The 25,589-nt window shown below is 39.6% G+C and overlaps 1 protein-coding gene across 2 annotated transcripts in view; it reads left to right on the top strand.

The window, feature by feature from the left end:
- Positions 1 to 25,589, top strand: part of AOAH (acyloxyacyl hydrolase) — a 257,138-nt gene that overhangs the window by 5,710 nt on the left and 225,839 nt on the right. The window contains exon 2 of one of the 2 annotated variants that reach the window (XM_049893392.1): positions 20,706 to 20,794. The exons of the other annotated variant lie outside the window; for it this stretch is intronic. The gene's annotated coding sequence lies outside the window, so the exon portion shown is untranslated. The remainder of the gene's footprint in view (positions 1 to 20,705; positions 20,795 to 25,589) is intronic. 2 annotated transcript variants of the gene reach the window in all.

Here is a 25,589-nt window from a genome sequence, read left to right as displayed (position 1 = left end):
GTATATGTCTATGAGATCAAAGTTGGCTGATTGTGGCATTTAGATCTTGCATGTATTTACTGAGCTTCTTTCTGGATGTTCTGTCCTTCACCTAAAGGGGTATGTTGAAGTCTCTTACTATTATTGTGGAACTGTCTAATAGACAGATTGTGTTTTTTTATACATTCTGCCACTCTCTGTCTCTTTATTGGTGTATTTAGTCCATTTATATTCAGTAAAATTATTGATAGGTATGAGTTTAGTACTATCGTTTTGATGTATTTTTTTGTGTGATGTTGACATTTTCTTTGTTCCACTTAGTTTTCTGTGTTGAATTGTTTTATTTCATGTGTTTTCTTTTCATCCTTTTCATTGTTGTTGATTTTACATTTGCTGAGTCTTTGTTTTTCTTGTTTTTTATTTTGATGCATAAGATTGTTAGTGTCCTTTGCATTTACCTTAATATTTATCCCTATTTTTCTAAATTTAAACCAATCTTTTATTTCTTTATATCACCTTGACTTCCTCTCCATCTGAAAGATTTATGATTACATTATTTAGTCCCACTTTTTTGTTTTAATATTGACATCTTTTACATATTGACATCTCTGTTTCTCTATTTTCAGTGTTTTAGCTTTGATTTATTTGTGAAGTCCCTATCAGGGTTGATATCTGGTTGTTCTGTCTTGCGTTCTAGTCTTGGTTGTTAGCTGATGTTATTGATTTTTCTAATTGAAGGACTCCCTTTAGTATTTCTTTAATTTTGGTTTGGTTTTTACAAATTTCCTAAACTTCTGTTTATCTGGAAATGCCCTAATTTCACCATCATATTGGACAGTCAGTTTTGCTGAATACAAAATTCTTGGCTGGTAATTTTTTTTTTTTTTTCTTCAAGGCTTTATATGTGTCGTCCTATTGCCTTCTTGTCTGCATAGTTTCCACTGAGTAGTCTGAGCTTACTCTTAGTGACTTTGTTTTGTAGACAACTTTTCGTTTATCCCTAGCTGCTCTTAAAATTCTCTCTTTATCTTTGGCTTTGGTAAGTTTGATTATAAATATGTCTTGGTGACTTTCTTTTGGGATCTACCTTGTGTGGGGTTCAATGAGCTTCTTGGATAGATATCTTCTCATCTTTCATAATATCAGGGAAGTTTTCTGTCAAAAAATCTTCCACAATTCTCTCTGTATTTTTCTGTTATCCTCCCTCCATTCTGGTACTCCAGTCACTCATAGGTTATACCTCTTGATAGAGTCCCACATAATTCTTAGGGTTTCTTCATTTTTTTAAATTCTTTTGTCTAATTTTTCCTCAAATAAGTTGGTGTTAAGTGCTTTATCTTTAACCTCACTAATTCTGACTTCCATTTCCTCAGTTCTGCTATTGAGTTGTCTCATTCTGAAATTTTATTATTAATCCTTTGTATTTCTGTTTGTTGTCTCTCTATGCATTCTTGCAGCCTGTTGAATTTGTCATTATGCTCTTGTATAACCTCCTTAAGTTCCTCTATTGCTTTGTCTGTGTGCTCCTTGGCTTATTCTTCATTTTGCCTGATCTTCTTCCTGATCTCTTGAAGAGCTCTGTATATTAATCTTTTGAATTCTACTTCTGGTAATTCCAAGAAGTTCTTTTCCTCTGGAAGTTTTCTTGTTCTTTGTTTTAGGTGCTTGCTGAAGCCATCATGGTCTGCCTCTTTATTGACTGTGGTCTTTGACCCATCAATAAGTTACTATATTTATTTATTTTACTATTTCTTACTGAGTCTCAGCCTCATGTTTTGTTTTGATATGCCCAAATAGGCTGGTCATATGAGCTAGTTTGATTATTGGTGCTTTCAAAGCCCTCATGTCCTGCCACCAGGTGGGTAGAACTGTTACTAGGAATGTGAGCACAGGAGTCAATTTACTTTTCTTGTAAGGTTTCAGCTCAGGTGTCCAAGTAATTGTTCACCAAGTGTGTGGTGTAAGCTCTCATAAAAATACAGTCCTAAATGAGCTAGGGTGATTGGAGTAGGCAAGGTATGTGGCTGCAGTAGGGGGTCAGATGCTAAGAAAAGCAGGGCGCTGATGGCTGCACGTGAGTGTCTGGAAGGAAAGTGTGACCCTGTCTCCCAGAGTGTGTAGGTGGGTGGGTTTTGCAGCCTGACTATGGGCACCCAATGCTGTTGGCTGTAAGGACTGGGAGGCAGCACTTATTCTTGGAACCCTTTTGCAGGAGGCTAGGTGGAGCCACCAGTCCTCAGGCCCCTGATGTGATTAGGTGAGGGCCCTGCTTAATAGGCAGAGCAGTGTCAAATGTCACGAACCTGCCACTCCACCATATAGCTGATATAGTCGAAGTTAAGCTTTAGGTATATACCCCATTGTACTATGCAAATGAGGGCCTACACTGTTGAAATGGGCCCTCACAGGTCTACACAGGGGCGAAAGGCATTCAAAGTTTGTGGACCCCTTATGTCTGTACCTAGGCAAAGGAGCTGTGCCTGCCCTGAGTTCCTGGCTTAGGGGAGCTGGCAGATTATTTTTGCCTGTTTGTTAATTTGCTCCCTCTCCAAAGCTGGGAGAATGGCTCAGAGTGCGAGACAGACCCAACTTCCCACCCAGGGAATGTAGCAGTTGCTGAAGCTGGCCTTGGATCTGGTGCAGAGTGGGGAGCGGGTAGGTAAATGGGACAGAGGTTCTTCCCAAAGGGGCTATTTTTTGATGCATGTGGTAGGTTAGATGAAGGTGCCTATCTTTTGCTGATTGGGCACCACTTTTCACTGGTTCTGGAGACTCTCCACCGCTCGGTCTCTCCCATTGTGGAAAAAGCATCCTAAGTGCCACTGCTTGCCTCACCATGTATGCCAGCTGGTCCAGCCTGCGGGGTGCCAATTCCCACAGGGTCAGGTCTGGCAACTCCTCGCTGCTTCTGAACCGTCTCTCCCTCCCTCTGCTGTTCAGTCCCATTCCTCAAATGTTCCTTTAATATTCAGGGCCCTTAGATTGTCATACATAATTGATTCACTTGTTTTTTGGGGGGTCTTTATTGTAAGAGAGACCCTAGGAAGTATCTGTCTACTCCACCACCTTGGCCCCGCCTCTCCCGAAGTCCCCTTTTAAGTGAAAATCTGTGCAGCTCTCACAGAAGGGGGGACTGTTGTGAGCTCTAAAAGGTACTACAACAGAACTTACGGAGCTGTGGAGTCAACATCCACAGCTCCAGGGACAAAGAGGGCCCTTTGAAGTGGGGAGCCTGTAGACCAGGAGGACAGGGTCAGGAATATATTCCAACACCAGAGTTACACTGTGCCAAGCCCAATGTCCCTTTTTCTAGTTTACCATAATTTGTCTGTACTGAGCTACACATCCCCTCTGATCACTAAGCAAATGCTGATGCTACTGTGTTTGAACAGGCAGTGCCTCTTTCTGCCACTTTTCAAATGTTATGGAATCAATAATAAGCCATGTTCATTTTAGCAAAACATCGTTTTCTTTAACTGGGTTATTTGGAGAGAAAGTAATCCCTATATTTCCAAGTCATTGACATTTAAAATAATTTATTAAATGTTGGATTTTTTTAAAGCACTACTTCGTGCTCAAGAAGCTTTAAAAAAAGAAAGGAAGCAAGAAAAAAAGAGACGGTTTGAGGGAAACATTCCTCCTCATCCATGCATTCACGTTTGGTCAAATACAAATATATAGAGTGCCTCAGGGTTAGGCTAAAACCTCTTCTCCCTGTCCACACATACCACACAGGATGGTCAAAGATGAATTTATAGTTTGAATGATGAGGAGACAGAGATGGCTGTATGGTTTCCAGCCAATGCAAATAGTAAATGACAGTGTTGGTGATAAAAATAAGAAAGGTTTACACAAAGAAGAAAAAAAGGTTGAAAACTTATTATCACAATTTATATACAGGCAGTCCCCCAGTTAACAAATGTCTGATTTGGACAGCTCATACTTAAGAACAGACTGCCATAAGCCTATTATATTAAAATTTTGAGTTAAATACAATGGTTCATAATAAAGAACCCACATGCTACTTTGTGATGCTCATGAAAACATAGCACAGTTTGGAAGTGTTTCTTAAGTGTTTTAATTGCATGTTGTTGTTAGGGGCCATCAAGTCATTACCGACTCATATGGACCCTATGTACAACAGAAGGAAGCTCTGCCCAGTCCTGGTCCATCCTCACAATAGTTGTTATGCTTGAGCCCATTGTTGCAGCCACCGTGTCAATACATCTTGTTGAAGGTCTTCCTTTTCTTTGCTGACCCTCTGCTTTACCAAGCATGAGGTCCTTCTCCAAGGACTGGTCCCTCCTGATAACATGTCCAAAGTATGTGAGATGAAGTCTCATCATCCTTGCTTCAAATGAGCATTCTGGCTGTACTTCCCCAAGACAGAATTGTTCATAGCTTTGGCAGTCCATGGTATATTCAATATTCTTCATCAACACCATAATTCAAAGGTGTCAATTCTTCTTTGGCCTTCCTTATTCGTTTTCCAGCTTTCACATGCATATGAGGCAATTGAAAACACCACGGCTTGGGTCGGGAACGCCTTAGTCTTTAAAGTTACATCATTGCTTTTCAACACTTTAAAGAGGTCTTTTGCAGCATATTTGCCAATTGCAACACGTAGAAAGGTGAAATATATACTATGTACTAAGACGAACATTTGACTAACTGGCGCTAAATAAAAATCATATGTACCTGTGCTGACTTACCTACAAATTCCATTTAAAGACAGACTCAAGAATGGATCTTGTTCGTAAACTAGGGACTGCCTGTATCAGGAATTTCACTTTCCTTATTTCTCTATTAATGAATACTCATTCTTCAGCCACCATTTCTGCTGTTAGTAGAAAATATTTGATCTTTCCATTTCTGTGTTTAAATTTACTATATTTTTACTTAAATAACACATGCCTTCTGCATTTGTTTGCCAACTGTGACTTTCCCCCATGAGGTATTTTCGTAAGAGCACTATGCCAATTTTTAGGGGAGGGCACATTTGGCAAACAAATGGAGAAATGTAGAAGGCATGCGTTATTTGAGTAAAAAAAACAGTAGTCTCCTTTCGGCAGTTGGAGTTCTCCAATCCTTCGCTCCTCTCCGAGGCTTGATCTCAGTTCACAAAGTATCACTCTGATAATCATAGTTCCAGGTCTTTGGGAACAGGCTTCTGCCCTCCATCCTCAGAGTTCCCACAGATGAACTGTAGGTCAGCAGTCTAGGCATGGCATACCGGGGTTCTCTGCTCTGAGTTTTATAAGGCTGAAAGCAAAAAGTTGGCCAGGGCTGCAATCTGGTTTGAGACTTGAGGTCCTTTTCCAAAATCACTGATTGTTTACAGAATTTATTTTTTTGCAGTTGCAGGGCTCAGGTCTCATTTTCTTTTATTCTTTTTTTTTTAGTTTTTTTAATTGTACTTTCGACAAAGGTTTACAGAGCAAACTAGTTTCTCATTAAACAATTATGACGCATATTGTTTTGTGATATTGCTTGCTATCTGCACCACATGTCAACACTCTCATCTTCTCGACCTTTGGTTCTGCATTTCCATTAGTCCAGCTTTCCTGTCCCATCCTGTCTTCTCATCCTTGTCCCTGGGCTGGTGTGCCCATTTATTCTCCTCTTGTTTTATGTGTCTGTCTAATCTTTAGCTGAACTGTGACCCTCAAGAGTGACTTCGGTAATGAGCTATAAGGGTATCCAGGGGCCACACTCTAGGGGTTTTTCCAGTCTCCGTAAGACCAGTAAGTCTGGTCTTTTTATTTATTTTTTAGTTAGAATTTTGTTCCACATTTTCCTCCAGCTCTGTCTGGGACCCTCCATTTTGATTCCTGTTAGAGGAGTCAGTGGTGGTAGCCAGACACCATCTAGTTGTGCTGGACTCAGTCTGATGGAGGCTGTGGTAGTTGTGTTCCATTAGTTCTTTGGACTAATCTTTCCCTTGTGTCTTTGGTTTTCTTCTTTCTCCCTTGCTCCGGACAGGGTGAGACCACTGGAGTATTTTAGATGGCCGCTCACAAGCTTTTAAGACCCCAGATGCTACTCACCAAAGTAGAATGTAGAACATTTTCTTTATAAAGTATGTTATGCCAGTTGAGCTAGATTTTCCCCAAGAACATGGTCCCCACAGACCTCAGCCCAGTAATTTGGACCCTCAGAAAGTTTGGAAGTGTCCGTGGAGCTTCCATGACCTTGCTTTGGACAGGTTGTGCTGGCTTCCCCGGCATTGTATACTATCTTACCCTTCACCAAAGTTATCATTTATCTATTGTCTTTTTAGTGTTTTTCCCTCCCACCTCGCCCCTCCCTGGTAACCACCAAAGAATGTTTCTTTTTGTGTGTAAACATTTTAATGAGTTTTTGTAGTAGTGGTCTCGTACAATATTTGTTCTTTAGTGACTGCTTTATTTCACTCAGCATAATGCCCTCCAGATTCACCCATGTTGTGAGCTGCTTCACAGATTCATCATTGTTCTTTATCTTTGCATAGTATTCCATTGTGTTTATGTACCATAGTTTGTTTATCCATTTATCTGTTGATGGGTACCTGGGTTGTTTCCAACTTTTTTGTTATTGTGAACAATGCTGCAATGAACGTGGGTGTGCATGTCTATTAATGGGATGGCTCCTATTTCTCTAGGATATAGTCCTAGAAGTGGAATTGCTGGATCATATGGTATTTCTATTTCTAGTTTTTTAAGGAATCATCATGTCATTTTCCAAAACAGCTGTACCATTTTGCATTTCCACTAGCAGTGTATAAGCGTTCCAATCTTCTGGAAGCCTGTCCAGCATTTGTTATTTCCTGCTTTTTTGATTCCTGCCGGTAGTGATGGGGTGAGATGGTACCTAATTGTGGTTTTTATTTGCATTTCTCTAATGGCTGGTGATGGAGAGCATTTCCTCCTGAATCTGTTCGCTGTTCGAATGTCTTCTAGGTGAAGTATCTCTTCATATCCTTTACCCATTTATAATTGGATTACTTGTCTTTTTGTTGTAGAGGGATTGGATTTTCCTATAGATTTTAGAGATTAGACATAATCAAAATTTGTCATAGTCAAATTTTTTTTCCCAGTCTGTAGGTTCTCTTTTCACTCTTTTGGTGAAGTCTTTTGATGACCATAAGTGTTTAATTTTTAGAAGATCCCAGTTATCTACCTTATCTCCTGGTGTTTGTTTATTGTTAGTAATGATTTTTATCCTGTTAACGCCATGTATTAGGGCCTCTAGCATTGACCCTATTTGTTCTTCTATTATCTGTATTTTTTTTGTTTTTATATTTAGGTCTTTGATCCATTTGGAATTAGTTTTTGTGTCTGGTGTGAAGTATGTGTCCTGTTTCACTTTTTTGCAGATGGACATTCAGTTTTGCCAGCACCATTTGTTAAAAAGGCTGTCTTTTCCCCATTTGATGGACTTTGGGCCTTTGTGGATGATAAGGTGACAAGAATTTATTTTTTTTCAGTCGGTGGATAGATTTATGTCTGGGTTCTCAACTCTGCTCCATTGGTCAGTGTGTCTGTCGTTGGACCAGTACCAGCCTCTTTTGACAACCGTGACTGTATAGTAGGTTCTGAGGTCGGATCGTGCGAGTCCTCCTACTTTATTCTTCTTCTTCAGTAGTGCTTTACTTATCCATGGCCTCTTCCCTTTCCATATAAAGTTAATGATTAGTTTTCCCATCTCTTTGAAGAATGCTGTTGGTATTTAGATCGGGATTGCATTGTATTCGTAGATTGCTTTGGGTACAATTGACATTTTCACAATGTTGAGTTTACCTACACATGAGCATGGTATGTTTCTCCATTTATGTAGGTCTCTTTTATTTTCTTGCAGTAGGGTTTTGTAGTTTTCTTTATATAGGCCTTTTACATCGCTGGTTAGATTTATTCCTAAGTATTTTATTTTTTTAGGGGCTATTATAAATGGTTGTTTTCCTGATTTTCTTTTCATCATTCTCTTTATTGGTGTATAGGAATCCAACTGATTTTTGTATATTTATCTTGTATCATGCAACTCTGCTGAATCTTTCTATTAGTTCCAGTAGTTTTCTCATGGAGTTTTTTTTTTTAGGTTTTCTATGTATAGTATTCTATCATCAGCAGATAGGGACAGTTTTGTTTCTTCCTTACCAGTTTGGATGCCCTTTATTTATTTTTCTCGCCTTATTGCTCTAGCTAGGACTTCCAGTACAACATCAAATAGGAGTGGTGATAAAGGGCATTCTTGTCGTGTTCCTGTTCTCAAGGGGAATGTTTTTAGCCTCTCTACATTAAGAATGATGTTGGCTGTTGGTTTTGTATAGATGTCCGTTATTATGCTGAAGAATTTCCCTTCTATACCTATTTTATTGAGAGTTTTTATCATGAATGGGTGTTGGACTTTGTCAAATGCCTTTTCTGCATTGATTGAGATGATCATATGATTCTTTTATTTTATTTATGTGGTGGATTACATTGATTGATTTTCTGATGTTGATCCTTGCATGCCTGGTATGAATCCCACTTGGTCGTGGTGTATTATTTTTTTGATATGATGCTGAATTCTATTGGCTAGAATTTTGTTGAGAATTTTTGCATCTATATTCATGAGAGATATTGATCTGTAATTTTCTGTTTCTGTGGTGTCTTTGCCTGGTTTTGGTATCAGGGTTATGCTGGCTTCATACAATGAATTCAGAAAGTGTCCCTTCCTTTTCTATATTCTGAAATAGTTTGAGCAGCGCTGGTGTAATCTCTTCTCTGAATGTTTGGCAGAATTATCCAGTGAAGCCATCTGGGCCAGAGTTTTTTGTTGTTGTTGTTGGATTTTTTTTAATTACCTTTTCAATCTCTTCTTTTGTTATGGGTCTGTTCAGATTTTCAACTTCAGCTTGTATTAGTTTGAGTAGGTAGTGTGTTTCTAAAAACTTGTCCATTTTCTCTTGGTTTTGAAATTTGTTGGGATATAGTTTTCATAGTACTCTGTTATGATCCTTTTTATTTCATTTGGATCTGTTGTAATGTCCCCCACTTCATTTCCTATTTGGGTTATTTGTGTCTTCTCCTGTTTTTCTTTTGTTAGTTTGGCCAGTGGTTTGTTGACTTTATTGATCCTTTCAAAGAATCAGCTTTTGGTTTTGTTGATTCTAATTTTTATTCTTTCTCTATTTCATTTATTTCTTCTCTGATATTTATCTCTTCTCTCTGATCATTTCCTTCTTCTGGTGGCTGTGGGCTTCTTTTGCTGTTCTTTATTGTTCAAGTTATATAGCTAACATTTTAATTTTGTCCCTTCTTTTTTGATCTGTGCACCTATTGCTATAAATTGACCTCTGAGCATTGTCTTTGTTCTGTCCCAAAGGTTTTGGTATGATGCATTTTCATTCTCATTTGATTCCAGGAATTTTTTTTATTCCATCTTTGATTACTTCTATAACCCAGTGGTTTTTAAGTGGGGTGTTACTCAGTTTCCATGTATTTGATTTTTTCCCTTGCTTTTCCTATTATTAATTTATACTTTGATGGCATTGTCACCAGAGAATATACTTTGCATTATCTCAGTGTTTTGGATTTTTTTTTTTTTTGAGAGTTGCTTTGTGGCCTAAGATGTGAACTATTCTGGAGAACATTCCACATACGTAGGAAAAGAATGTGTACTTTGCAGCTGTTGAGTGGAGTGTTCTGTATATGTCTATGAGGTCAAGTTGGTTGATTGCAGCCTTTAAATCTTCTGTATCTTTGTTGAGTTTCTTTGCAGATATTCTGTCCTTTATCAAGAGTGGTGTGTTGAGGTTTCCTACTATTATTATGGAACTATCAATTTCTCTTTTCGGTGCTGTTAGAATTTGTTTTATGTATTTTGGAGCCCTGTCATTGGATGCATAGATATTTATCATGGCTATGTCTTCATGACGGATTGTCCCTTTAATCATTATATAATGTCCTTTTTTGTCTTTTATGGTGGATTTTGTTTTAAAATCTGTTTTATCTGAGATTAGTTAGTATTGCCACTCCTGCTCTTTTTTGGTAGATGTTTGCTTGATATATTTTTTTCCATTTTTTGATTTTTAATAAATTTATGTTTTTGTTTCTAAGGTGTGTCTCTTGTAGACAGCATATTGATGGGTCTTGTTTTTTTATCCATTCTGTCACTCTCTGTCTCTTTATGGGTGCATTTAAGCCATTTATGTTCAGTGAGATTATTGACAGGTATGAATTTATTGCCGTCATTTTTTTTTTTTTTTTTTTTTTTTGTGGTGCTGACTTCTTACTCTTCTGTGCTGAATTCTATTTTTTGTGGCTTTGTTTCATTTTTCATTTTTGTAGATTTTGTGTTTACTAAGGCTTTATGTTTTTCTTCTATATTTTGATGAATAGGTTTCTTAAGTTTCTCTGTGGTTACCTTGAAATTTACCCCATCTTCATAAGTTTAACCAGTTTTTTATTACTTGATAATGCCTTCACTTTCTCTCCATTTGAAAATTCTATACCTACACCATTTATTCCCACTTTTATTGTTCTGACATTGTTGTCATTTACAGATTGTTGTCTCTGGTTCCTTGTAAATTTTTTAGTTTTGTTTTATCCTGGAGAGTTCATTATCTAGGTTGATGTCTATCTGATCCTATCTTATGTGCTAGATTCAGGTTATTGTCTAATGTTGTTGACTCTCTAACCAAATGACTCTCTTTAATAATTCCCGTCAGTTTGGTTTGGTTTTTACACACTCCCTTAATTTTTATTTATCTGGAAATATACTATTTTTGCCATCATATTTGAGCAAGAGTTTTGTGGGGTATATTATTCTTGGTTGGCAATTTTTGTCTTTCAAGATTTTATATATGCCGTCCCATTGCCATCTTGCCTGCATGATTTCTGCCAAGGAATCAGAGCTTAGTCTTATTGTTTTCCCTTTGTGTGTGGCTTTTCATTTTTCTCAAGCTGCTCTCAGGGTTCTTTCTTTGTCTTTGGTTTTAGCAAGTGTGATTATGAGATGTCTTGGTGTTTTCCTTTTGGGGTCTATCCTATATGGAATTTGTTGAGCTTCTTGGATGGTCGGCTTTTCGTCTTTATGATATTATGGAAGTTTTCTGTCAGCAAATCTTCAATGGTCTTCTCTGTGTTTTCTGTTTTCTCCCCCTGATCTGGAACTCTGATCACAGGCAAATTTTTGCTTTTGATTGTATCCCACATTGTTCTTAGGGTTCCTTCATTTTTCTTCATCCTTTTCTCTGATTTTGCCTCAAAGTAGTATACATGGATTTGTCTTCAGTTTCACTGACCCTGTCTTCCATTGTTTGAAATTTGCTTCTAAAACCTTCTATTGCACTGTCCATTTCCGAAATCTTATTGTTTATCTTTTTGATTTTGAATTGCTATTTTTATATGGTTTCTAATTGTTTACTTATTTTGACATTTTGTTCCTATATTCTAATTGCTATTTTTATATGGTTTCTAATTGTTTACTTATTTTGACATTTTGTTCCCGATTTCTTCCATTATTTTGTCTGTCTTTTCCAAGATTTTTTACTGTGTTTTCCAAGATTTTACCTATTTTTCCTTACTTTTGTCTGCATTTTTCTCCATCTGTTGGAGAACCCTGAATATGAGAGTTCTGAATCCCCTATCAGGTTGTTCCAGTGCCCTTTATTTCTAGCAGAAGGTCATCTGGGGCTTTATTTTGGTCACTTTCTGGAGCTCCAAAGAACAAACAGGAGGAAAAAAAAAAGAGAGAAAGAAAGGAAGAAGAAAAAGAACAAAGAAAACAAACTGAAAAATCACAGCCCATGAAGAAGGGGAGGGGATGGCACACAGGGCTAGCTAGGTGGGAGAAAAGGAAGGAGAGAGAGAAGAAAAAAAAAAAAAGGCCAGAAAAAAAATACCAAAAAACAAACAAATAAAAAAAGAACAAAGGAAACAAACCAAAGAATCACAGCCTGTCAAGAAGGGGAGAGGATGGAAGAAACAAACAAACAAACAAAAATACAAACCAAATTAAAAATGGCACCAAAGGGGCCAGTTGGTAGGGGTGGAATGGACCCGGTGGCAGTGAGCTAGTGTTTCTCTGGCTGAGCAACTGTGACCTGTTGGCAAGCAAGAGTTCACAGAGACGGAAGAAGGAATAGGGGGTGGGAAAATGTGTACCCCTAATTACCAGGTGCTCTGTGTCCTGCTGGGTGCTTCCTGTACTCCCTGTCCACAGTCCTTGGCAGTTGAAGCCCAAGATGGCAAATCTGGGCAGCAGTGAGTTGGTATCTCTCTGGCAGAACAACCATGGCCTGCTGGCAAGCAGCAGAGGCCTCCTACAGAGAATAAGGGTGTGGGCTGGGAAAGTGTGTAACCCTGGTTACTGGGTGCTCTGTCTCCTGTTGGGAGCTCCACGAAGTTGCCTTCCCATACTCCCTGTCTGAGTTCTTTGGTGGCTGTAGCCCAAGAAAGGCAAATCCAGCTACATTAGCTGGTATGGGACTTCCACTCTATAGCTTTCCTCATTCTCCACTCTCTGGCATTTTCTTATCCCAATTGGTGCTTGATCGAGTTCTTTATTCCTTCATTTGGTACTTAGGGTTCCAGTACTGACATTTGTGTCTATTTTACTTCATTTTTTGGGTCTTTGCTGCAGAGGGACTGCATGGTGCTTCTGTCTATAGCACCATGTTGGCTCTGTGAGGTCTCATTTTCTTGCTAGCTGTCAGCCAGGGACTTGTCTCCGCTCCTAGAAGCTGCCCCTCTTCATACGCAGTTCATAACACAGTTATTTCTTGTCTTCTTCAAGACCAGCTGGAAAAAACTCTCTGCATTTTAAGAGTTTACTGCTTGTGTAAGGCCCACCCAAGATAATCTTGATTAATTTGAAGTAAAGCTGATTTTTTTTTCTTCTGATTATAAAAGGATACATTGTCTTCACAGAGATTTTAGAAAATACAGAAGGGTAATTTTTTTTTAAAGTAAAATGAACTATAATCCCAAAATTTAGATAATCACTATTAATAATTTTGGCATGTTTCCTTTCAAAATTGTCTAGGTATACATTTATGGGGTTTGGATCTTGTTTTATTATTTTGTTTTATTTCTAAATTGGGGTTCTTAAGTGGACAATCTAAAAGAAAATGTCTTTTTCTTTCAAAAGAACATTTGTAAGAATTTTGGTGGTAGTAACCATTTGATGGCAGATGAAAATTTTTCGTGTTAGCAAATAGGTTTGTGGATAAAGACTTCAAATAATGTTTGAATGAATTCACTGGTTGTAGTCTAAGTTATCTATTTTTTGATTGACCAAAAAAATTGATCCATCTATTCATTCATCATCCGTACTTCCATCTACCTATCTATCCACCATTCATTCATCTATTTTTCTATCCATCCATCCACCCATTTATCCACCCACCCATTCATACATATATCCTCCATCTCTCTAGCTATCTATAACTGTCTCTTAGAATTCAAATGCAGGAGTAAATTGAGAAATGAAATCACTTCTTTTTTTTTATGAGAGAAAGTATGGTTGGGTAGTTTTACTAATGATGAGATCTGGCTTTACCATTTAGGCTTATACAGAATATATAACTTGAAAGAACTTAGTCTGCAGTTCCAACATTTTAACAAAAATATATAGGAAGTATGCATTAAGATAAAATCATTTTATTAACATATTGTATAGGCAAAGTTGTATTGAAAAGAATATTTCAATTTTCTCAATTCTTTCTGAGTATATTGGGTTTTAATAGTCTCTTTAAGTGAAATAATAACAGATATAATTGAAAGATAAGTCTTATATCTTTTTTTCCCAGGAATTGAGAAAGTGAAAGACTCCAATGACTAGGTAACAAATATTTTTGCAAGTCAGGTGATTTCTGGGTCTTTGCTTTCAACAAAATTGAAAGGAGATTTAATAGAGCTGTCAGGTGGTAGATAATTTAAAATAATTTTCAATGATAGATCACTCTAAGATTTTTGACATTTAACTCAGGAGTTTGGAAAATTGAGTGACATTGCTGTAGCAAAAGTCTTTCCACTACCATATGCTTGTTTGAGTAAGTATATTTTCTCAGCACTTATATCTTTAAAAACGAAAACTAGAACAGAAGTGATGCCAAGCCCTGTCTGTTTATATAAATAAGTAATATTCTTCTGCAGATATAGGCACCAATGGAAAAGCTCAGGGACCTCATTAAGAGGTCCAATTCCAATAAAATCTTACCGTTATCATTTAATAATTGTTTCTCAAAATTGGAAGTTTATATCATTTAGATAAATTAATTTTAATAATAATGAAAACTCGATCCAGAAGAATTTTTAATATTTTGAGTGCTATAGTCACAGAAAATTAAACTTTTTATTTACATTTATACACATAATTTCCTGTCGAGAAGTGTAATAGTGTGATCGATAAAATACTTTCAACCATAACCCAAAACCTCATGTCTAGCAAATATTTGATCCATTGGTGGTGTTATTTTGCATATTTCTATTGCCACCTCATGCCATGGAGTAGCAGTGACCTCTCTACTACTGGAGGCAGAGTCATCAGACTTGAGAACCAATTTAGAGAATTATCCTTACAATTTTTTTTCTCTCGAAGCACTCGCAGTACCAAATGTCTTAGACTGGGTTCTCTAGAGAAGCAAAACCAGCGAAGTGTATTTATAGATAGATGGAGGGAGGGAGGGATAGATGGATGCATGGAAGGAAGGAAGGAAAAATGGATGGAGAGAGGGGGTTAGACAGATAGAGAGAGAGAGAGATTGAGATTTATCTCAAGGAAATGGCTCATACAGTTGTAGAGGCTGGCAAGTTCCAAGTTTATGGGTCAGCATTAGGCTGAAGGCTTCTCCTGACTCTCGTAGCTGCAAGGACTGACGAATCCAACATTGCCAGGTCAGACGGTAGGCTGCTGCTCACACTCCAAGAACCAGAGGTCAGATTTTGCTCCAGAGTGAGCAAAAGCCAGGGAGCTTTGCCGGAACATCCATATGTATATTGGATGCAGGTCACACCCCTGAGGTAACTCCCCTTACAACTGATTGGCTGACCACATCAGATTGCATCATATCACAACATACAGGATAACTACATCATTACATAACTGCCAAATTACATCATTACATAACTTTCAAACTGCATCATTACATAACTGCCAAACTACCTCGTTACATAACTGCTAAACCACTGTGAATCATGGTCCAGCCGAGTTGACACACAGCCTTAACCATCACAATGAATAAGACCAAAGAGTTGATGCCTTTGAATTATGGTGTTGGTGAAGAATATTGAATATACCATGGACTACCAGAAGAACCAACAAATCTGTATTGGGAGAAGAACAGCCAGAATGCTCCTTAGAAATGAGGATGGTGAGACTTTGTCTCGTGTACTTTGGACATGTTGTCAGGAGGGACCAGTCTCTGGAGAGGGACATCATGCTTGGTAAAGTGGAGCATCTGCAAAAAAGAGGATGACCCTCAACGAGATAAATTGACACAGTGGCTGCAACAATGGGTTCAAACATAGCAACAATTGTAAGGATAGCACAGAATCAAGTGTGTTTCATTCTGTTGTATATAGGGTTGCTATGATTCAGAACCAGGTCAATGGCATCTAACAACAACAGCACTTAGTAATATGACCTTGAAGGCTTTTCATAATCTGGTTCCTTGCTACCTCTCTCACTATTCCTTTCCCATGGACAAAGTCTTGATAGAGACTTGGCTGACTCTTCTCTTTCTCACCCTCAAGTCTTGAAAATGATACTACTCTCTCCCTGGAAGGCACTTTCTGCCTTTGCCAAATGAAGGTATATCCCTTAAGACTCACTTTTTCAGGAAGCTGTCGCTGGTTGCCCCAAATAGAGTTAATTTCTTCCTTCTCAGTGCTCCCAAAGCACTAGCAGTTCCCTCTATCACAGCACTTACAGGTTGCTGGAACTGTTTACACTTTCTCCTCACTTATCGACTATCTTGTTACCTGACATTTCACATTTACAACAATAGTAAAAAATCTACTGACTATTTTGCACATTGACAACCTACATCTGGCAGTAGCAAATGCTGAGGTGGGATCCGAGAGTAATGCTGGCTTTGATGATGCAGTTTATGTGTCAACTTGGCTGAGTCATGATTCTCAGTGGTTTGGCAGTTAAATAATGAAGTGATTTGGCAGTTTGTGATGAAGTAACTTGGCAGTTATGTAGTGATGCAATTTGGCAGTTATGTAATGATGTGGTCATTCTCCATTTTGTGATCTGATATGGTCATCCTCCATTTTTCACATAACACCGATTTCACATAATGACCTGGTCTTTGGAACCCAACCATGTCAATAAGTGAGAAGAGGGTGTAGTTAGTCATCAGTCAACCACACTGGTCTGTGACTTCTTTGACCTTTGTATCCTCAAGCTTCAAAGTACATACAGTTTCTGTAAGTCAACCCCAACTCATTGATACCCCTTGTGTGCTAGAGTAGAACTGGGCTCCATAAAGTTGTCAATGGTTGATTTTTTAGAAACAGATCATGAGTCCTTTCTTCCAAGGTGTCTCTGGGTGGACTCAAGCTGCCAACCTTTCTGTTAGCAACCAAGAATGTTAACTGTTTGCACCACCCAGGGACTCCTCAGAGTACATGTTGTTGTTAGTGTTGTATCACAAAGTAGAACTGCCCCCATAAGGTTTTCTAGGCTGTAATCTTTCCAGGAGCAGATTGCCAGGTCTTTTCCCCCATGGAGCCACTGAATGGGTTTGAACCACCAAACTTTTGGTTAGCAGCCAAGGGCTTAACTGTTGTGCTACCAGGGATCCCGCAGAGCACATAGTAGGAGCTAATAAGTATGTGCTGAATAAATAATAGGATGGATGACTCCTGGAGCCTTTACTCTCTTTTCCTTATTTTTAATTTTTAGTGTATTTCTAAATTAGCCAAACCAACAATTCTGTGTCTCTCACTACAACCTGTTAATTTACTATCACTGGCATTATTTGGGCCCTGCTCACCCTGAAATGCCCTCAGCCCTTGCTCTCATCAGTAATTAATGCAGTGACTCTGTTATTGCCAAAGTTCTTGACAAAGCTGGCAGTTTGGAACTGACTGTGCATTTTCTCATAAAAACAATGTTCCAGGTGGTGGTTAGATTAGACCACAGAAGGCTTATCACTCCAAAATGTAATGAAAATACTAGATATTTGCAATAAAAGACAATTCATTCATGAAAAGTAAAAAAGATGTAGATATTATAGCATGTTTTCAGAGGATGAATTTCTGAATTTCTGTTTTAAAAAGTGTTCCTGGAGAATATGTCTCTTTCCTGTGGCGGTCTCAGCAGGTGGGAGAGAAACTAACATTTGTTAAATGCCTGCTGTGTGCCAGGTATCATGTGCTTTTTATGTGTTGTATCACTTAATCCTCACCACACCTTGGTCAGGTGTGTCAGCCTTTGCTGTATTACAAACTACCCCACACTTAACGACCTAAAACAACAACCATTTATTAGCTCATGATTCCGTGGGCTGGCGATTTTTGGAAGGGCCTAGCTGGATGGTTCTTCAGCTGGTCTCCGCTGGGCTCACTCATGCAGCTGCACTCAGCAGGTGGATAGTGGAATGACAGGGGCTGGATAATATAGGGTGGCCTACTCATAAATCTGGTGACTGACAGGCTGTTGGCTGGGGCTTGGTTTCCCTTTGTGTGGCTTCTCCAGCAGGCTAGCTCAGGCTCATGGCAGCAATGTTCTAAGAGGGTAAAATCAGAAGCTACAAGGCCTTTTTAGACTTAGGCTCAGATGTAATCTGCTGTCATTTCCTCTACATTCTACTGCTCGAAGCAAGTCACAAGTCCAGATTCAGAGGGTTGGGAAATACACACCATCTCCTAATGGGAGTAATTACAAAGAATCTGTGGCCATTTTTAATGTACCATGCAAGTGGATATTATTATTCCATTCCATGGATGCCAAAATCTAGGCTCAGAGAGGTTAACTAGCCTTCCAAAGACACCTAGCTCATAAGTCACAGAAGCATGATTTGAGCCCAGATCTGTATGACCCCCTAATTCCTCTTCTCTGCATTGTACCATAGCATCTCCATTCCCTTTCTTCCCTGCCATTCTTTTTTGTCCCGCCGCCCCGCCCCACCTTGTACCATGCCCAGACTTTGAGGGGGAGAATCAAAAGAAAGGGCACAGGTACAGTATCACTCATACCTGAGCTATATGTTACCATCTCTGGCTTAGTAACTAATATCTCAGGAAAACAAGGCAGGCAGTTGAATAATTTTAGGTGATTATTTTCATAGCTTTCTTTCTTGGTGGTTTTTCTTTTCACTCACACGAGAAAGGCCTAGGGTAATGGCTATTCATTAAAATTACAACATATCCCTATCCTAGCTCCCATTCAACTGGTGGAATCTGAGGAGAACCGAATTGTAGGTGTTGGTAGAGGACCACGAAGGGGAAGGTCTTGAGGGGATGTACTTGACAAAGTTGGGCTGGCCCAACAGGTGTAGAGGCCCAAATCCAGCTATGTGTGACTCCCAAACCTGTGCTGTGCACCTCCCCAGGGTCCCACTTTTCCTGACACTTCTCCTGCAATGCACTGGTAAACCCCATCAACTCAGCCTGCACAATAGATCTCAAATCTGTCTGTTGTTCTCCATCCCCATGGCTATCACAACTGTATCCAATCTGCCATCATCTCTCTCAAAGACCAAAATATCCTCCTAGTTCATCCCTCTGCTTCCACATTTGCCCCCTAAGAGCCTTCCTCCCTATGGCAGCCAGCATGATAATTAAAAAAAAAAAAAATATTGAGGTAAATATACATTTAACAAAACATTTGCCATTTTGACATTCTTCACATGTACAATTCAGTGACATTAATTGTGTTTATATGTTGTCCAACGGAGACCATTATCTGTTTCTAAATTTTTCCATCACTATTAACAGAAGTTCAGTGTCCCCTAAGCAATAAACCTCTCTTTTCCCCTCCCTCTCATCCATCCCTTGTAACCATTAATGAACTTCCGTCTGTATATATTTGCCTAGTCTAGATATTTCATATAAGCGGGACCATACAATATGTGTCCTTTTGTGTCTTATTTTACTCTGCATAATGTTTCTACTTATGCATGGCATGTAGCATGTATCAGGACTTCCTTTCTCTTTATGGCTGATTAATATTCTGTCGTATGTGTATGCCACAGTTTGCTTATCCATTCATTTGTTGATGGGAGTTTAGGTTGTTTACACCTTTTTGGCTATCGTGAAAACTGCTGCAATGAACATAGTTGTCCAAGTATCTATTGGAGTCACTGCTTTCAATTCTGTTGGCTATACACCTAAGAGTGGAACTGCTACGTCATATGGTAATGCATGATGTTTTAAAGAGACAGCTCAGATCACAGTATCCTTTCCACAAAACCAATGCATGGCCTCCATTACACTGGGGATAAATTCTACCTACAAAGCCTACGGGTCCAGCCTCTGCCTATCCCTGTACTTCACCTCCTACTATTGGGCTCTGGCACCAAGGTTTTTCTTATCCCAGGGCCATCAAGTACGTACGAGGTTCCCCTGCCTACAAAGCCCTGCCCCAGGTCCTCACGCTTCGTGCCCCTCATTAGGTTGTCCATCTTTCGTGTTCTCCAGAGAAGCCTTCTCCATCAGCTCTAGCTAAAAAGCTTTATATCCTATGTCTTCTCATTACCCTCGATTACTTCACCCTATTCCTTTTCTCCACGGCACCTAACATTATTTATAATTATTTGTCTGTTCCCTTATTTATGATGTGTTCTCCCTAACACATTATAATCTCTAAGAGGGCAGGAACCATGTCAGTTTCTTTTCAACTCTGCCTGGCCCAGTGCCTGGTATATAGAAGGAGCTCAATAAATACTTTGTTCAAGTTCCCTTGCCTCCTAGCTACATATTTGGCAAGGCACTTCACCTCTCTGAGTCTCCTTTTGCTTATCTGCAAAGTGAGAGTAATAATTCCCGCAGTTATGAGTTGTTTAAAAGTTTGAATGAGATAATAATTAATGCAAAAACACTTTGAAAAGGGCAGCAGCGCACACTCAAGCAACTTGATGAATTATTAATGCCCCTCCACAGGGTGGAAAAGGAAGTGTAGTCACATGGACTCTGGCTCTGACAACCGCCAGGTGCTTTCCCAGCTTTTCAATGCAGTGTGGGCTTCAGATGAACGGGAAATCTAATAGACGTCTCGCCGCAGTTGGCTGTGTTTCCCTCCAGCACAGATATGGTTATAATTAGAGTTTCAAGAGTTCTGTTTCATTTCAAAAGGATTCCTTGGCACTGTCTGTAGTCTGCCTGAGGTCTGTGGCCAGAAGCCGGTCCCCCTGGCAGGTGTTTCTACTCGGCCCGTTTGCTTCAATCTCTACAATATCAGAAGTGTCTTTTTCTATTACACTCACTATTTTCAGAGGCCAGGTGAGAAGCGTCTGTCCATGTGTGAGACTTCAGGCGGTGACCACTGAGCAAAACGCATAGCTCCCCTTCGCTCTCCTCACTGCCTAAATACACAGCGGCATTGACAAGCTCCCTTTACCCAGCCAGACCTTTTATTAGCAGCCAGAGAATAGACTGTAATGGCAGGAATTACTCTGCCCATGTGTTTCTCCCAGGGAAAACATTCTTTAGCCTGTCAAGACAGTGAAACCTCTTACTGGACACTGTAGAAAAGTCAATTTCTCCACTCTTAAAAAAAAAAAAAATTTTTTTTTTTTTTTTTTGCCTCTATAGGGTGCAGGACAAGGCTCATTGCAGCTCCTAAATTAACAATCCGACTGGAAGGGGAGTTGAGCCAGCTGAAGATGGGCAGAGACAGCCAGGTAATAGGACTCTAAATCAGAGTCCACACCAACCTGGATGTTTATGTATTCCAAACCCTGTTACCTACTTCGTGCAGGGCCATTTTGATCATAATAACTCTTCACTAGGCAAAGTGATGACAGTGGTAAGATTCTCCTAGGCTTCAGAGGCAACCTACTTTGTTTTTCATTGTTGTTCCATTTTATCTGTCTAATGATTTTCCAATTTTAGCCAGCGGTGTTAGGAGCCATGAAATTTGTAAAAGATCTTGATGGGATTTCTCTGTAAGTTACAAAGAGGCAGGTTGGTCTCAAGCAGCACAATTCTCCTTACCTTCATCCTTCTGAGCCATGGATTAAAACAAACAACACACATGTGCTGGAGTTGACTTTTCAGGGACTGGGGAACAGTGTGCAAGTCTGTGGATCACTGGATCACTGGGAATGGAGACTCCTCAAGGAAAAATTCCAGGAAGAGTTCCCTTATCCTCCATGCTCACCCAATATTCCTGCTACACTGGACCAATTGTGGGTTTCCAATTCTGGCATTTCATCAAGCTTATTATGTCGTTAGGTCCTTGGATGGTGCAGTTTGCTCTCAGCTCTTAACCAAAAGGTTAGCCATTCAAACCCACTTGGCAGCACTGAGAAGGAAAGGCCAGGCAATCTGCTTCTGTAAAGACTACAACCGAAAAAACCTATGAAACTCAGTTCTGCTCGGTAACACATGGGGCCACCAAGAGTCAGAATCAACTCAAAGGCATGGGTTTTGTTTTTTTTGTTTTTTTTTACTCTTATTATGCCATTGGTCTAAGATACTCTATTATTTTAGGTACCAACAAGAAAGAAAATGTGCCTCTAATTAAATTATGAAAAAAATGGAGAAACCATGCTCTTTCAGGCACCAAGTCTTAGCAAGTCCCGTTTCCCTCCCGGGAACGCCTTTTCTCCCACATACTCTGCCTTAACTAGTACCAGCTGCCATTGTGTTGATTCTGACTCGTGGTAACCCCATGTATGTCAGAGTAGAACTGCGCTCCAGAAAATTTTCAGTGGCTGATTTTTCAGAAGTATATCACTAGGCCTTTCTTCCAAGGAGTTCCTGGATGGACTCAAACCACCAAACTTTCAGTTAGCTGATGAGCACATTAACTGTTTGCACCACCCAGGGCCTTCTGCTCTGCCTTAGAGTCTCTTCAAAGTCACACCTCACCTAGCATTTTCCTGACACTCACCATTCAGTTTATGTGAATTTGAGAACTATATTGTGAGCTCTCTGAGGAAAGGGATTATATTCTGTTCGTCCAGGCATGGACCATTAATGAGAAACTTGCCTCCAAAAATGGAGGGTGCCGAGAGACCAAGAAAGAGATGGGCAACTCCAGGGTGGCGGCAAAGGAGTTTATTAGGGAGGCTTACAGATAAGGTGAGTCCTGGGTGGCCATAGAACTAAAGCAGATCTCCATGCCCCACAGTGAGAGGGCAGAGGTTTTATAATGGCTGTGGACATAGTGGCTACATGCCAGGGACTTACATAAGGATAACTTAGCAAGCTGTAGTGAACTAGGACCACATGAGGTACCCATGTTTGGCCTCACAAAGCCTGTTTCCCCTTCACCGTTCATCTGGGCATGCAACAAAGCCTAGCACGGTTTCTTGCAGTAACTGTTGATTGAATACATGCTTGTTTTGCTAAAGCCAGCCCCCTCTGATATTTGGCAAACTATACATGGCTTTTGCTCCATGAGGGCAAAAAGAAAGCTACTGGCAGAGCTTCTCTAGCTCTATGTCTAGGCTCCCATAGGTTTTTTTTTTTTTTCATTTGTGTCTCCATGAAGAGATGGTCTATTCCTCGCTGATATGCAGTGTATTTCCAATAAGTGTTTTCCTTCACTCATCCATTCAGTAAATGTGTTCTGAACTCATGAAGCAGCGTGGTGGAAGAATAAATCATTGACCTTGCCCTCAGTTAGGGTGATGTGAGGGGAGATGAAGTCAGAACAGCAGTTAATTCCTGTCCAATGAGTAAGAAGTACTGGGGCGAAGGAGAGGAGGGTGCCGTGAATTCTGATTGGGGGAAGAGAGTGAAGTTTCACAGAGATTATGGAGTTTGAGGAAGACCTTGAAAGATTCATAGGCACTTATTAAGCAAAGGAGAGGGTAGTAAAAAATAGCGCACAGAAACACCCAGATCCTTTTGAGGGGGTGGTGGAATGAACTCATTCACAGACTATGGGACTCTTCTGAGTGGACTAATGTGTTTATTTCAGGTCCCTCTGAATACTTGGTTTCTCAAAGACTCATCACTTAGAGGAAACTGAAGCAGCACAACAACCAAAAATTACCCTTGTGTCCTCCTTTGTCACACTTACTTCAGCAGAAAAATGGCATCAAGTCTATAATCACCCCCAAGATCCTCCCCCACCCACTTATCCTTTAATATATAATTTAGTCTACCCTCACAATGTATCTGGAACTACGAAGGGTACATCCTGAATGCTCCTATTTCACTTAAGTTATCCAGATTGCTATTTTCTTCTTTCTTTTAAAGGTGCAAATTGAAAATGTTCTGGATAATTGAAGCTATATTAAGCCATGTCTGGAATAATCATGGTTTTCCACAATTTTTAAGAAGCCACGTAAAGTGGTAACTGCAACAGGCTAGGTCTCAGGCATAATTCACAGTGGAAGCTTCTCCACTTGGTGTCTGTGCCAGGTCTCCCAGTTTTATTGCCAAATCCCTCCCTACCCTTACCATGCTTCAAGTCCATTCTGGGCTCCAAGGTGAGGCTCATTGACAAGATGCTGTGTGAAGTGATTGCTACTCAAGTTCTCAGCTCCATCTCCACCATGTTCTTCCTTGATTCCGAGCTTCACATGGTGTCAATTTGCTACAGAATTTGCTTTTGGTTCAAATAAGAACACCGATTGTTTCACATCAGAAGGATAAGTGGAGTAATGTCTTATCATGAGACTGTAAAAGACAGTAAAGAACGTCACTGAGAAGACCAATCTAGGAAGCAAGGGTAGGTGCATCCATTAGCCGTTTCCTATGGAGACTTCCAGAGGGATGCTAGTGGCTCAGTAGTAGAATTCTTGACTTCCGCATAGGGAGACCTGGGTTCTGTTCCCAGCTGTAGGACCTCATGCACAACCACCTTGATCTATCTGTTAGTGGAGACTTACTTGTTGCTATGATGCTGAACAGGTTTCAGCAGAGCTTCCAGACTAAAGCAAACTAGGAAGGAAGAACTGGTGATTTATTTCCAAAAATCAGCCAGTGAAAACCCTATGGCACAGAACTGGCCAGCATTTTGTCCCATTGTGCATGGGGTTGCCATGAGTCAGGGATGACTTGACAGCAGCTCACAACAACAACAACAATATGAAGACTTCCTGCAACCGACAACTGAAATGTCACTCAGATGGCTCTGAAGTCAATTTACTTCAAGTCAGCAAATTTTCCTGGCTTCCAGCCTCCAAACCAGACAATGTGCCAGACACTGAAAGTTGGAGATGAGTAAGGCCTCGTTCCTGCTCTGAAGAAACGTATGGTCTATGGGGCAAAACACTTATAAATAAAGTTCAGGAAGGTCAGGTAACTTGTTCAAAGTCACACAGTAAGCAGCCAATCCAGGATTTGAACCTAAGTCTGCTTCATTTCGAAGCTCCCTTTTCAACTGTGCCACATTGCATCCTTTTATCACTTTTTAATATCATTTATAATTGCTTTTCAAGTTGCAATTGTTGAAATTTAGCTCCATGTAGACTTAATAGGTAGATGATTATCAGATACATAAATCAAGGTATAAAATTATGTTATAAATGTTGAAAATATTCACATATGTTAAATATATTTTATATACTTATACAAGTGAAATTGGTTATCTCTGAGTGATAAGATGTTTATCTTTTAATATTGTTGTGTTTTTAATGTTCTAAAATGAGACTATATTGCTTTATGTTTTGAAAAGTTATTTTTAAAGTAAAATAAAATATATATTAAAATGTTTTTACACCAAAAAGTGCTAGTAAGTATCAGTTACTAAACTCACTGCAAAGTAATAAAACCCTGAAGTGCCACAGATTATGTTAAAAGTTCCCTCAGTCAGTCTCCTTTGAGGGTTGATGAAGATAAATGCACCAGAACATGGGTGCTCCTCAGAGCTCAGCAAGACTGTGATTATAAAGACCTTTTACTCTCAGATTTGGAGAGCCCATCTTTGGCCAGCTTGATCTGAGGGTGCAGAAGAGTTGAGGCCAAAGCCTCATCAGAAGTTGCAGTGGCTTGAAAGGTGAAAGTCTCTTATTTCTTCTAGAAATACCCAATTATATCATTCACATCTGCTATTAGCCTCCATTCCTCAGGGACTCCTGGTGGGAATTTGGTTTTTAATGACACTAAGTACATGAATTTGGGCCCCAACTCCTTGAACAGATGAACTATAATGAGCTTACTGCTGGACTCAGGCTCCCTGGAACTTCATGTTGGGTGTAAGGCTTCCTTTGCTTCCTTAGAAATATATCCCTGCTAAGCGCCTTCTCTTCTTACATCAATTGGACCTAAGAACTTCCTCTCACAGACTTACTGATCTTTGACCAACTTTTGTGCATAGAGGAAAAACAAATCCCTTCCCTTTGGAAAAGGGAGCAGTTCAGGAGATCATGGCAGGTGATAGAATCTTCAAGGAATGAAGGCCTAGCAGCTAAGACTTCACGGTTACATATATCAAGGGACTGAAGAAATATATTCCTAACTTAATCCAAGGGTCTTTCTAGATACCTGTTATATTGCTACATGGTTCAAGCAACATGC

The sequence above is a fragment of the Elephas maximus genome, chromosome 8, assembly GCF_024166365.1.
Source record: "Elephas maximus indicus isolate mEleMax1 chromosome 8, mEleMax1 primary haplotype, whole genome shotgun sequence".
Taxonomy (NCBI): Eukaryota; Metazoa; Chordata; class Mammalia; order Proboscidea; family Elephantidae; genus Elephas; species Elephas maximus.
Note: the sequence above shows the minus strand (reverse complement) of the source record. Positions and strands in the feature narration are given on the sequence as shown.